Source organism: Crocodylus siamensis, chromosome 4 (assembly GCF_052110815.1).
Source record: "Crocodylus siamensis isolate JL-2025a chromosome 4, ASM5211081v1, whole genome shotgun sequence".
Taxonomy (NCBI): domain Eukaryota; kingdom Metazoa; phylum Chordata; order Crocodylia; family Crocodylidae; genus Crocodylus; species Crocodylus siamensis.
The window spans coordinates 203,836,234-203,851,834 of record NC_143398.1 but is presented as its reverse complement, the minus strand read 5'-3'; the positions used below and the strand labels follow the sequence as shown (position 1 = coordinate 203,851,834).

Genomic DNA, 15,601 nt, shown 5'->3' with positions numbered 1-15,601 from the left:
CTACTTGTGTTCCAAGTATGGGGGTGTGTGTACCCCTTCTCTAGCAACTTGAGTAAACTCTTTGGTCTTTTTTGTGATATCCACTGTTAACTGTATATCTAAAGGCCATTAGTTCTTACTGGGTATGCTCTGCATCAGAGCTGAAACAAGATTTTTGAACTGCATTACACTGCAGGCAGTATAGGAGTTTTTCTTCCTACCACATCTACCATTCTTCTAAACTCATCCATCATGCCAGTTTTCCTTCGAGGAAGATAGAAAGCATTTCTCAGTGTCAGCTTTCAACTGTAAGTATGAGGGGAAAAGCCAAAAACAGTGGCCAAGCTTCTATCAGGCCTGGGTGACGCACGTTATTAAGCCTGATCACAATTCAACCTTCTTTTTCCTATTGCAGAGATCAGGTAATACTTATAGGTGGTCAAACTGCAAACTAAAAACTAGATCCATGTAGGAGCTAAGTCATTGTCTTCCCATCCAGTAGCTTTAGTCCTAAGCTGACGCACATGTTCTATATCAGCAGTTCCCAACCTGTTTTATACTGTGGACAGGCACGGGAGTGGGATGGGGTGCATGGAGCTGGCTGCCTCCCTCCCTGGGCTGCCCAGCTTTTAACCCCACATGTGACTGCTGGCAGCGGAAGCTGCTTGCCCAGGCAGACAGGTAGGGGGTCCAAGCAGGGGGCTCATGCCATGACCTGGCAGCCACCCCTTTGCAGCCCAGTACTGGGCCATGGTGGTTGGGTACCTCTGTTCTATATACAACAAATGGGGAGAGGTAGGTGCCAAATAATGATTATCAAAGTCTAGATTGAGCAGGAATCTGCCTGAGCTGCCACTATGAATTCCCAAGATGAATTTGGCCTTGCAGCTTGGAAGGCAGTGGGATGCATTTGGTGTAATAGTCTCCTGCTTGTGTCACTGGACTAGGGAGTGGGAGGCCTGGTCCCTCTGAGGGCTCCCAGTTGCTGGGAAGTGAAACAAAGCTTTTGCCCAGAAGCTGAGACGGGAGACCAGAAAGACCCAGCTCTTAGATCCATCTCCCTGGGAGGGAAGAGGGAGCCTTGAACGTTAACCTCCCACATCACAGGGCAGCAGTCAATCACTAGGCCAGGGTTGAAGATAGGTCAATGGACAGTCAAGGGGGAAAGCCTCCTGAAAACAGAGGGAAGAACAAACTAGAGGAAACCTGACTCAGCAAGGTGGCTGTTGCCCTGAGAGGATGGGCAGTGAGCTCTTACTTCCAGTGTTGTTCATTTTTTGTATTACAATGTCACTGGGAAAAATGCAAACAGTACTGGGGGGGTAGAGAACAGATTTTTTTTTTATGTGACGTTCCATCTGTTCAAAAGTCCAGCCTAGGTACCTGGAAGAGAAGCCAAGCCTACACTATTAGGTAGCACTTTGTACAGGAGTGTGCATGTATTTACACTGAGGCATCAGAAACCTAAGGGATAGGTCCCAGCAAACTTTAGAATATCTTGACTGGCATTGTGGGAAAATAAAACTCACAAGTGTTCAATACATGTGCCATCCCTTGCTCATTAGCCAACTCTGCCTTATGGAACATCAAATGATTCTCTCCACTGTCAAATATTTCCTGAAATTATACTTGTCCTGGACACTTCGTCACCTAGTCAGCTAAAACAGAGTGGAGTGGGAGATGCTAGTGACTGGTGAGCCACCATTTTTTTTTCAGATCTTCTGTGTGGTACAGAGCAGGCCCCATCTCTCACACAGATCAATTCCACTGAGTCAGGTTTCCATCCCATTTTACCTATAAATGTAATCCAGTGTAATGCTGTGGCTTACAACAGCATTTCTCCGGAGACATCTGTGTATGTGGTGTATTGAGCATTAGAAGCATTGGGTAAAATGCAGAAACAGCTTTGGGAATCAGGGTTCCCTCTTCAGCAGCAGTGTCCACACCTCCTTTGGCCATAGTGTTAGGCTCCCTTTCGTTTCCTCTTGGTCTGGCCTTATGCTTCCCATCTTCACCAGTGAGCCAGCTTAAAAAATTGCAACAGTTTGGCCCCTGGTTTGGTCATTAGGCATGCTGCTGGGACATGACAGGCATGGATTCAAAGTCCCTGAAGTTAAGAGGGGCCTAGAACACAGCTTCCCATGTCCTTGGCAATTCCTCTAACCACTATGTTTACAATGAAGGAAGAGGAGCTTTGTACTGCTGTTCACATACCGAGCTATCTACTTGGTTCAGAAGTCCTCCTAAGACCTATATCGTTTATGCTAGGGTTTGGTGGCTCATGGGCTGGAAGCAGCCCACAAAGGAGTCTAATTCAACACTGGAGATCAGTGGCATAGAGCTGCACTGTGATACACATGCCCTCTGCAGCAAAGTGTAGCAAAGTAGGGCAAGTATTCACCATCAGGGCTGCATGAACCATGTATTAGCTTCTCACTGACAGCAGAGGATGTCCATACAGGCACAATAGAATGCCTTCATGATCCTAGTAGGACAGGACTTTGCTGACCACTTATCAATCACACGATTACAAATCAGGACCTGCACTCAAGGCAATTCACGTAAAGTTGGCGTAAGGTAGATGAGAAATTGACCCACAGTAAAAGGATTGGTAGAAAGCATCACATTACATCATGATAAAGAAAAGAAGACTCCCTCAGTGTTACTTAAATGCACGAGTGAAATAGATACTATCAATTTTAAATGGTCAATTTATAAAAAGTACTTCCGGATATGTAAATTGCCCTGAGTCACCCTGGCAATTTTTGTGGAATTAACAACATATTTTCTTACTTTAAATATTTGTATGTTTGCTTTTTTGCTGTATGACAGATTTATGCAAGCACCAAAAACTGCATAGTGATACAGTGAAATTGTGCAGTAGGCAATGCTTTGTTTAAAAATGGAGTGAGAAATGTATTGCTTAAAAACACCCAGGAAAATAGTCTTTAAGTAGTTCTTCAGTTATAATAAACACTATAAGATTTTAAGTTTTGCTCTTCATGCCAAACTCTTTTGCCCTATATATTATTACCAATTTTGTGGGCCTATATAATTTTTGTATGTTAAAAATGGCTAATAAAAGGATTTTTTTTTTAAATGGGTGATGCCAGAAAGTAAAAGAGATTAATTAGTTGCTTTGCCTCACATTAGAGTCTACTTCATAACTCTCTACTTCTAAACCTGTTACTAAGGAACATTTAATCAAATCAAATTACATGTAAAAGCAAACTAAATATACTCCGTTACTGTTTGCACACAAGTGTTCATCTCTACCTGTATTTTTGTATCTTATAAGTACTTCTAAACCATTTCATACCACTGATTGACAAAAACAAAGCAAATAAAATAATCAGCTTTAAGTATGAAGAGAGTGCAACTGTACTAGAATACCCTTTCATGACCTCAAAATATACTGTTATGAGCCATTCATTTTCTCTAATGTGCATTATTTTACTTTTTGCAACAGATACCCCAATTTCTATTTCAACCATCTGTTCCTTGACAATTGATACTTCAGAGGCCAAGCTGTTACTGAATAGCCGTTGATATGAATACAGCAAATTCTTTACAAAATAAAAATCAATAGTCACTGACATACTGCGTATTGAAGAAAATAATTGTTTATGGCACTCAGCTTAAGCTGTTCTGGTAATCACGTTGAAAAATACAATATTTATTCATTAGATCAAATTTAATGAGGCCTCCTGGCAGTAATTATAAAAATTACTGTAGCAGTAAATTACTAATGAGTTGTGATGTGCTTCCTACCTGTGAGGAAGGACTGGGGGTTGAAAAAGCCTGATATCCAGACAGCACTAGGGAGGGAGAGATCCTGAGCCCATGAGTCAAGTTCACGGCAGCACAGAAGATCACTATACCTTAAAGGCAAAATAAAGAAGAAAAGAAGGGTCACAAACAAGTAGTTTCATAGGGTCACTTTAAATAGGCATTAACTGTCTGGGAGTTTCTGAACAATGATATATATGCAAGAAAATAACATTACGGGGACAGCATAATTAATACACTTAATAGATAAGCAAAATGACCCAACAGACTCAATGTTACACTGACCTTTCTCACTCAGAAGGAGAGGATTTTTTTTTTTAAACCAGCTATTTTAACATGAGTAGGATAAAGGGTACAATGCCAATCAATAGTGGAGAGAGAGAGCCTGCTGGCCTCAAGTATCTCACTATTTTAGTTTTGTGATATGAGTCATTTCTCGGCTATGCAGCATCACATTGATAAAAATCAGCTGTAGGACACTGGATGTGTGTCAGCAGGTTCAGCATCCACCTGATCCACATCCATAATTCTAGAATCAAGACTTCTTGGCTTTTTGGGGTATTCTAAATTCTTCTTCTGTTTTTGTCTGTATGTGTCTGAAAATCAAGCCATGGCTATTCTGTAAAAGCACTAGGCCTAGCAGCAGCATGCTCATGGTTCCATAAATGCTGTCACCTGGATTGGAAATAGGGTAGATAAACTGGCATGACAGAATTGCAAAACTGGAAATGTGTCCTCATTGTCAAAAAGGGGTTTTATGCAGTGAGGGAACTAAAGGCTATTAACTAGTTCACAGTTACATCCTAATGGAGTTGAGAGGGAGTTTTTAAAACCCCAAGGTAGCTAGGCAAAACCAAGATTTTACTGCCAACCAGAGATTAATCTGACCTACCCACAGCACAGTGACAATTACAGAGCCTTGTGTCCACGATGATGCTACAGGTGAAGCACAATAGCTGTTATAGATATATCTTTCTTGATAGTGATTATATCTTAAAAGTATGGAGCTATGCCATGGGTGGTGGGGGAGAGGCGGGTATAAAGGACCTCTTAAAGTAAGTCAGCTTTCAAGAGCTAAGCTACTATGTTTTTAGCTGGGTTTTATCTCCATTTTATTGTGGGATAAAATTATGGACCTGGAAAGTGTCTGTGAAGCAGCTAATGTAGTAATGCTCTGTCCTCCTCTTTTATTCCATGACAAATTGGTCTTATGACCAATACGTTTTTGTTTCTATTCATATCTCAGCTTTTCTGAACATGGGTAAACCATTCTGTCTCTGTAACACTACTTTCCTCAGCTATTATGTAGAATTTATACTTACAGTCATCCCTTCCACACTTTCCTTTTTGTCCTTGTTTACAAGGGCAAAAGTTAGCTACACTTGATTGAATCCTCTCTTCTCCTCTAACACTACATAGACACCATTTGACATCTTTTTAGCGGTTTTGTCTAGCTTAGTCTTTAAAATGTGTGACATTAAATTAAGGTGGGCAGATTTTCAACAGCACAAATGGCAATTAGGTGCCATTATGTAGCTTGATACCTGAAATTGTACTCAAGACAAACAATTGCTAAATAGGTTAAGTTAAAACATAGGCAGCCCAAAAGCATAGGCAGCTTTTTCATTTGAGTTAGTGTAACTTGACTGAAATCCCCAGCAACACCAACTGACTATTCTTGTAACCTCCCTATCTGGATGTAGCTATGCTGATAGCAGAGGGCTTAGCTGAAATTGGTCAGGCAGATGGTGTAGCTGGGTCAGCAGACAAAGCTTTTCTGCCTGCACGGGGGGCACTGCTGGCATTGCTATGTCCGCATGAAACGTGGACAAGTTAAAGCTTAGATTGATTGAACCATATGTTTTTAGCTCAAGGTAAGTAACTTGAATTAACAAGCACTAGGTAGAATCCTGGTGAACACACTGGGGAATTGTAGTTTTCACATAAATTAGCAGGTTGAGTTAAAATCCATAGTGCTTCATCTCAGGCAGTCCCTACATCAGCCCAGGATCAGAACAAAGATCTGGGCAAGATCCTGTTGCCATGGAGATGAGGAACACCCTATTGTGAAGACTTTCTTCCATGTGGGCTTGTCCTAGATAAAAATTCACAAGTAAGGCAGAATTTGTCCCTCTTCTTTCTGGGCTGTTTTGAGGCTAAATTAAGGTTTGCTAGACAATAAGATCTGTAGATAGAACAACAAAACCCCCCAGTATTATGTGCTGGATTTTCAGAACTGCTGAGTACCTACAACTCTTACTGAAGACAATGCAAGCTGCAGGCTACAACAGACAAAGCTCAACACAAAAATAGTTAATGTGGGTTAGGAGACTGCTCATGGGTGGGATAGAAATTAAAACAAATGGACAGTACATGCTCTTGGGTAAATACAAAGTGTAGATCAGGTGGGCTTTTCTGTGTTTTTTAGAAAACTGTGAAGTGCAAGTCTTTGGCCTTTAAAGCCACTCAAAGAACCACAAGCTTTCAATTCAAACTGCATGTCTATTCTCTTATGATACAAAACAGATTTCTGTTAACTTTGTGAGTTCTTATAATTTGCTCAGGTTGCTGAAATGGAGCACACTGCTTCAGGCTTCTCTTTCTACACCTTATGACATTATTTTAATGGGAGCTGAGTACCATGGTGTTGGAGCATAAAAACTAAACAATAATGCTGAAGCTTTTAAGAGAGAATGTCTCACAATCCTAAATAAGTAGTCAGATTGTTGCTGTGCATTATTACTATAATTAAATTACATTAAACTATTACATTAAACTAATCCGTCAGTAATACTGTACTTAGCAGTGAGATTTTGTCACGTAAACATTAAAAGCCTTTAAACTTTTGCATTCTGCAGTGTGAAATGCAGGAAAATACAAAAATTGGATCAGCAGAATATAACATGAAAAGCTTTAGCAACAGAAAAAGGCCATCTGGTTCAACCTGCCAGTCCTTTTAAAGGAGGTAAGGTGAGACTGCCAGAATACATTCACCACAGGGCTGTGTGTGTGTGTGTGAGGCAGCTAGTTTTACTTCTTTGAAAACATAAGGTACCAATCTAAAGACCTCCTTTCATGAGAACTTGCGAACATGTAAGATTAAATTAGAAGCTGCTCAGGGAAGGCTGTTAAGAAAAACATGCAAACAATAACTGAAATGGAACTGTAATAATTTCTCAGAACAGAGCTAGAAAAAGAAGCCTATTGTAACTAGGCGACAGATCAACCAAGCCATGATAGACTGATGACTACACCAGCTAGCCTACAAGGCTTATTCACTAGAACAAAGTTACCTACAGACAGCAGAATACTATTATCCCAAATATCTCCCTGGATTCTGTGCCCATCACGACATACATGACCATCTTCGTGGCTGCTTGTAGCCATAGCCCAGTGGGTTTTTGTGAATGTGCTAGGTGGTGGTCTGGTGTTCCATGCTTGCAAATCAAACCATTGCATACATTGCAGCATTACACTTCCACTGGTGGTCTGATAGCCATCCTTTTCCCACTCCTGCAAGATGTGGGGCAAGTTAAGGTGCCTTAAGTATTTCCTTAGAATTCAGGCCTTATGAGTGACAAGCACAACTAAAACACCATTTTCAACTACTGCAAAAAACAACCAGAACTCTGTCCTCTGAACTGCATCTTCTATTGCCATCACATGCACACAGACACATAGGGTGCTTGTAGATGTGCAGGGAAGCTGCTCCGACACTCTGTAATTATAGCACGTCAGAGCAGACTCTGCTGTAGCATGCTAATTAGCACACCTCTAGCAGCCTCCACGTCTCATGTACCAGCATCCCCATGCTTCAAAATGGCACCAGGGGCACTTTAACTAAAGTTTGATAAGCGTTAGTTAAAGCATCCCCACCACCATTTTGAAGTGAGGAGATGCTGATACATGAGATGCTGCAAGTGCTTTAATTAGACCGGCTCTTGAAGCCACTCGAATTAAAGGCTCTCCCCCTCCCATCCTGCCCCGCCTGCCCTGACCCCCAAAGCATGTGTAAAAATGTCCATAGGTACAATATTCAACATTTAGCATACACTAAGATGGAGCATTTAACTGCAATAATATTTATGGCATTTTTATACTTGTAAACTTTAGAAGCAACGTTACCTATAGCCTGTTCAACTGATAATATATCAGAATGGCTCCTATCTTTTTCCTGCTGCCTGGAGGAGGTTTGGGATGGCAATAATATGGAGAAACCTTGAACATTTCCCTTTGGTTGACTTGTGAGTGGTACTCAGCCTGTGCAGGGAGTTTCATCCAGGATGTATATTTATGTTCATGCACTTAAAAAATGTTCAAAAACCTCTTGAGCGTAGTAATACTTGGCACTGCTCTAGTATTTGCATCCAAGAAACTCAGAGTGTTTTCAAAAACAAAGGCCATATCTGCAACACAAACCTCCCATGCCCAGTGCAGTACTCTCAGATATGTCTCACTACTGCAGATGGGGTAATTAGCATTACTGTACAACAGAACTAATTAACCCAGCCACATTAGCCCTCCCAGATGTTGTTAACATGCACCTACACCATTGCTTGTTCGAAGCAACTTGCCTCAAATGGCATTTTATGAGGGTGCCAGAGCTGATCATACAGTGGGGTTTTTTTGGTGTAGACAAGCCCATACATTTTTATTTCCATGTTTACATGAGAGGCTCAAAACAGTTGTCACTTTGGAAGTAATTTAGAAAATGAGAAAAAGAGAGCAAAGGCCCCAGAGGTTCTGACTCCCAAGTCCACACTGTTTCCTGCCTCCCATACAGTTAGCTTGCAGAAATCCCTGTCCTATGCTCTAATTTTCTTGCATCTAAAAAGATTGAGTATGCTAAATGTCACATATTTTCAAGGATCTCAAGCCTTTTAAAAACTGGAATGAAAATGGTAGAACGGCATACAGAGATAGACATACTTTTTACTGTGGACACTGTGTTCTAATTTCTCCAGATGCATATAACTCCAGTGAATTACACACATCCCTGAAAAGAGAATGTGCCCGTACAGCTACAGTGTCCTTCATGTACGTCCTCCAAACTTCTATAAATCTTACCTCTCACAATTCACAACAGTTTGGGGTCTTTTCGGATCAGTCTGAAAATCACCACCCATCTCCAGTATCTCTGAATTACAGAGCAGAACTAGATCAAATACAGAAGACTTCCCTCATTTATCCTCCTCTGAAACGCATCAGAGTGTGGGCTGCATTCATTTTGTGTAGGCGGGCTGGTGTCTAATATATTCTGTGAACATATTTATAAAGGATTAACCTGTGCCTGGTATTCTTAAAAAATGATTTAGTTAAAACACGTTTTATTCCACTTGTCTCAACTACCCATTTAGCTTTGTTATTAGTTACTTTAGATTGAGCATAATAAACTGTACATTATCAGCAGTCCTATATATGACAGACTTTTTTTTCTTGCCAATATCTTTCACAGATTATATGAGCTGTGTCTAAGAATTTTGATCTCTGGTGAGAGCATTTCCTAATGGGCTGGACTATATTTGGCATATATTTGAATATCTGGGGTTTCAGAGAGTGCCATCACTTTAAAAGTGCTTAATAGCACCATGGAATCACAAAGTCATGAAACGTGGGTCCTGGAAAACATGCACAAATGAAATACATGCATCTATGCTCTCTCTCTTTCTCCTCGCACAAGCCATTTTAAAATGATATAGTAAGGAGTGAATCTCTTTCAATTGCAAAATAAGCTTCATATATGTCTTAAAATATCTGCCTAAGCACAGGTGATAATTAAATACTTACCTCACTGAGAAGAATGATTGAAATGCACGAAATAAGAGGAACTGCATGCTTCTATAGCTTGGCTAAGAGATCGTAAGGTCTGTAGGTTTCTGAAGAAGGGAGCAAACCTGTTACAAGCAGTTCAAGAGGTACAACTATGAAGATTAAAATGAAATTAAGAAGGGGCAATTTGTAAAGAGAATTAGGAAACATTTACTAACACATAGGTCTATTTTCTATTAGTAATTATAATAATTTTCTAATTTTCCAAAGGAAGTGGTGTAAAACCTATTACTTGAAAGTTTTAAAACCGGACTGTGGAACTCAAAATTCCACCAGCGATGCCATCTGAGATTGTCTGATTTTCTGATTCTATAACACTCTTCAGGAGAGAAGAAAAAGAAAAAAAACACCTAGTAAAAAATTCTTGGCCTCTCCAATGAATACTACAGAGTACAATTTGGCTAGGCAGGCAGTGAGCTGTGGTTGCTGACCTGACTGATTTAGGATTGGTTTCTTTCATCTGCCTGTAATGGCTTGGCTTTTAGAATGTGAGCTCCTTGGGCTGGGGGAAAGCTGTCATTTTCTGTATACTTCTTCATGCCTGTATACTTGTCCAACAGGGTGTTACCTTTGCTGAGGACTATTGCCACCTCAATATAACTGTTAAATATTAATCGTAAGAAAAATGCACACCACCACATTGACAGAGGTGGACTTCCTGGCTGAAATTAGGGTTTTTTTCCCATTTTTAACAATAGCCATTTGAAAAGCATACAAAGCGAGGGTAGATGCTTTTGGCCCCAAGGGTTCACCCTTGGTGTCAGCCCTCCTTTAGAGCCAATAGAAGCATTGTCCAGAGTCAACATTTTAAAAGTATTTATAGAAGATAACCAAAGAGGATTAACTGATCACAATCTTGTCTCTTGTTGCAGTATTTTAAGGACTTGAAGAAACTCTACAATAGATTTGGCTGGTTCCTCTTTGTTTTGTTTTTTTAACCATGTTCATGTGCCCTCTCTCTTTAAACACACATGCACATAGAAATAAAGGTTGGAAAAGCTTAGATTTGTTCTCCATCTTCATCACTGTATGTGTTGTAGAGATGGGAAATGGATGGTGTAATTGGTTGATTATTGATTATATTTTTCTTCTTTTCTAATGGTCTTTGAGTTGGAGGAATTCTATTCAAGTTTAGCCAATTCCTAGTTCTTTTGTTGGTATCTCCTTATTTATAACCCTTGGGTCAGACATCTATATCATTATTTTTTCACTCTTAAACCATCTTACTCCAGTATGAGGTAACACTAAATCAGCATTTTTTTCTCTGACAGCCCATCAAGCAGTTTTTCTTGTTCATTTTCTTCCTTATTGTTTTAATGCAGACTCAGAAGCTTGCAAATGTTTCTGTTTCTTGCCAAGATAGTGGTACTTTTGCCCTGGCACACATTTATGTTTTTTTCTATTCTTGTGAATGCAGCTGAACAACAAATCCTTCTCTGTTTAACAAGCAACTTCCTCACATTATGTTATCATATCAAAGTATCTTTTTGATTTCAGCATAGCTCTGCAATTGTATTTGTTAATTAACTACTGATGAGCAGACAGCAGCAATAGCAGAAAATACTGTATGTTTTTGAGGCCTGGTGAAACTGTGGTGATTCTTTTTTGATGGTTTTTATCTCTAGCAGAGATCCAGGGCAGCAGCTTCACTTTGAGATGGTGAAAAAATAAAGGGGCTCTTCTGCTACATACAACTTTTACTTATTTAAGAGATAATAGCTTGCATGCAAGTTTCATTCATTTCACTGCACCTTAAATCAGTTACACCACTATATGTAGTGATATGTAGTGTAGGTCTAGAAGCACAGATCCTGTTTTTTTTTTAATTAGTTTTTTTCCCAGGTATCACTTGTTTATTAAAATTAGACTAGCATCTCAGTCCTTTCTTGGCTGGCTTCACAGGAAGAAACCTGTACCTCTGGTGGTCCATGTAAGAGGTTGTTGCAATGTCACACTTTCTGACAGTACCTTCATGAGCACAAGCACATAGAGCATTTCATCCCGGACTATTCTAGGAATAATTATAATCTTTGCCTTTAGGCCACCCAGAATCTTTTTTGCTGTGCTCCTTGCTTTTTACTAGGGATTGCCATTCCTCCCTTTTAACTTGCTTTTAGGTGAGTAATACCTACCACACCTTTCAAATCAGATGATTTTGTTATTCACTAATGAAAAGGGCCTTTTCTTCTCAAGCATGCTTTTCTCCTCAGTCAGTGTGGGAGACAATGTAAATAGCCTGAGTGCTCCTGGGATAGTTTCCTCCATCTGTTTATCATGCACAGTATAGCTAGATCTCCAAAGATGCAGACTGATGGATTATACAGCAGCCTTCATGGAGTTTTGCTGGATTTCTAGAAAGCCAGGAGGCATATGAGATTAGGGTTTTATTCATGCTCTTGGGGTTTGCTGAATCTATGTGACTTGAGACTCCGTGTATCAACACATTTCTTCTCTTAATTGTCCCTTAACACAGAAGCTCCACTTTTCCAATAGTGGTCTTCTCTTCTGGGAGACATTCCGTGTTGCTTCCTAATAGATCACTATTAAGTAAAGCAAGGAACATTTATCACCCACAGAGCTAGAGACTGCTGCTTCATGGACAAGACAATGAATCCAGATCTCTTCATGGCAGTGAAAACACTAGCAATAGGCTAACAAGGGCAGCCAATAAAAGAAAGCATTTGATAGAATTTGTGTTACTTTCAGATAGTTATAAAAGATCCCAAGAGCATACTGATGATATGGAATTAGGTGGTTTGACACTGATCTCCTTAATTTAATCTCCATATTCATGACTTCTGTAACACATTTGCTGACCCCACAAAGCTGAAACTATGAATTTATTCAGATTTTCCTTTGCCTCCTCACCCCACCTCACCCCACTTTGAAAGAGCATCTGGTTAAAAATCAAAGGTTTTTATCTGAAGTCTCAGCTGGTGGCATGTCAGGCAAGAATTGGAGAGAGACAGAGAGATTTAAAAAATAGGGAGGATAAGATTATCAGGATGAGTGGGGACCCCTCTTCCCTTGCAGTGTGTGTGACAGGGAGGGACAGAGAGAGGCCATCCTTCCCTGCGGGAAGCTCCCCTAGTAAAAATGATTACTAAAAGGATTTTCCTACATAACCATAAACCAGGTTTTATTTACGGGTCCTTACAGTGGGCTGCTGGTCTCCCTGACCTGAGATTTATGATCAATGGATCAGCACAGTTTGCCATCCAATACCTACAACCCTGCACATGCCTTAATGACATTCCTTCCCCGCCTCCCTCCCACACTGTGCTCTCAAAGATGAAGCTGCCAGGCTGCCTAGCTTTTCACTGCCTTTCCTCTTCTAGTGATTCAAGGTATTTTTCCCCTTATGCAAAGGATAAATCTTCTCTCCATGGATCTTAATACTTCTGTCAAACATGTTTTGAACAGTCAACAGGTACCTTCACCATTTTCTCCAGACATCAGTATTGACACCAGCTTGACTTCCCCCTGTTTTTTTTTTTTTTTAAAGAAAGTAGCTGTAGTGGCATTCATGAGAACAGCTTGTAATTTAGCACTACAGCATTTTCCTTAGGTAATGCTTTCAGCTGTCAGGAGTCCACAGTATCTCTATGGTACTTCAGTTTTCCATCATGAGACACCAAACCACTTTTAAATCTGCACAGCTCTGATAGATCTGTTCAAATTCTGCCTCTGGTGTGTCAGTCACTTCTTACTTCTCTGCTCTCTGTCTTGATTTCCTAGAAGTCTGAATGGGTTTCCAAAGAATTTGTTTGGATTGGATTTACTATAGTTTTTGGCACCTCTTTCTCATCACTTTGGCAGGTCTTGAGGGGTCTGGCACAGACATAATGAGCTCCTAGGATGAAGAGTGGGGCCACAGGATATGGCAACCACTGGAGAGCAGTGAGGGGAAGGGGGAGGGAGGGGAAGCAAAATCTTACCTGCCACTGCTCTTTGCAGAATGAAAATTGCTGTTGCTGCTGCTGCCACTGCTTCTGCTGCCATAGCAGCATTGGCTTAGACAATGGGCTGGGCTCTCTGATGCCCATTCATTCACTCTCATGCTCCAAATAAGTTACTGGCTGTAGGGTTGTACCTGCTGTGGCAGACTCCTTGGGATCAGGGGAGAACCTGTTCATCCCTTGCCCCTTAGATACACTGCTGGGTGCATCATTGCTCTGCCTAGCTCCTAGGGCTCGACAGGAGCAGCACAGCAAAGATTCTCAGGATGGGAGGGTGAGAGGGAAGGGAAGACTGATGTCCCTTCAATAGTCGACACCCAAGGCTGGTGCCCTGCTCTAGTTATGCTACTGGGGGGTGTACAGAAGTGCTGCATGCATATTTTACAGTGCTGTAATTTACTTTTTGTAGCACTATAGGGTTACAACACTCCTAAACATGACAGAAGTGCAGTGTTTAGTAGGGAGGGGGCCCTCTGAGCCTGCCTGCACTCTCCAGGCTGAGGCAGGAGGTACTCTTCAGCCTCCTCAGGCTCCTGCACTGGTCAGAAATTTAACCAGCATACAGAAGTTACTTAAAGGACTGTAGGTTGCTAAAGTTATGTAAAATACAGCTCTTCAAATTTAATACCTCATTTAACAAGCATTAATTTAAAGCACTGTACCCATTTTCCAAGTGCTGTAAAGCTGTGCACTTCTGTCAAGCAATGGCAAAAGTACTTTAATTCCGAAAAAGCAACTTCTGTACACGCCTCTGCTAATCTGCAGTCCTTTTGGTGGCTCTGCAAGGAAGGCATCAAGGTAGTCCAGCTGTGTCCAGAATATTTAGGTTGCCAGCTAGTGGCTGTTTTGGCTGGTAATGGTGTGGACCAGCAGCACTTCATTCTCTTCTACAGAAAGCTTCTGGTACTATCATTGGCGACGCATAACAGGTGCTCCCTGAGCATGGCGGTGCACCCCCTGTGAAAAGGTGCCACCAATGCTGCTGGCAGTGCCTGTAGGTGGTCACCACTTGCCACCAACCTGCTTACTGCTGACATCTGCGCAGTAGTATCTTGTGTAGATGTAGCCCATGAGTACGAGATTAGGCTTTTAAATGGCAGATACTGCATTACAGCTTTAAAAAAAAACATTCACAGATTAACTTGGAAGAAAAAGAAGAAAAGAAAAGAAGAGAGTGTGTTAGATTTATAAAGTCTTCAACCATTAGCAAGATAAATGGGAATGTGTTTTTGCTTTTCATAATACTATTAATATCAGGTTATGCAAAGCTATTTTGAACATGCAGGGAGGGAAGATATTATCCAGGAAAAAAATCCTGTAGTATGTATTCTGTTTTTGTGATGGACATGAAGCATCATCCGTACTGATTGACTGCTGGCATGTGACTTACCACTGAGCTACACTGTATGTTGATGGATAAGCCCGTCTCATCCAAGTGTCAGGAAGATTATCAAAAAAAAGAGCTGTCTGTAGTTGTTCCATCTCTGAGGAGATTGCCAACTCACCCTAACAAAAGAAAACATTAGTGTGCTATTTGCGTCTCACAAAGAGACTGTGATAAGATGACATGATAAATGATAGAGGGCTTTTTTTTCCCTAGTAAAAACACATAAGGTTGCTAACTCGTCAAGTGTAAAGAATATCTTGGCTCTTGCAATTGGGGTGAGCCGTTTATTAAAAATAAGGTGAAGTGGTCAGAAAATACAGGAGTGAATGCTTTTGTTTATTTGCATTTCTTAACTCTAATTACAATATTAAATCTAATTAGACTTTTCAGGGCAAATTTGCTTGTACCATAGTCTCACAGATATTTGACTGCTGATATTCTGTAACTGTACATTGAAACTAGAGATATGTATGGGTAAATCTGGCTAGCTAAACTGAAGGCCCCTTCTCCTTTAAAAACTCAGCAGCAAGGAACATTTTTTTCAAAAGCTAGTCCTACAACCACATGCAAATCATTTGATCATTCATGTAAATTGGTACTTAGGCACCTAGAAAGCCACTTGGATGCACAATCATCTAATCTGAATGTGCATTAAGTT

At 40.7% G+C, this 15,601-nt stretch overlaps 1 pseudogene; it reads right to left on the bottom strand.

The window, feature by feature from the left end:
- LOC149867458 (dynein axonemal heavy chain 11-like) overlaps positions 1 to 15,601 on the bottom strand; it is a 291,701-nt pseudogene continuing 276,100 nt past the window's right edge.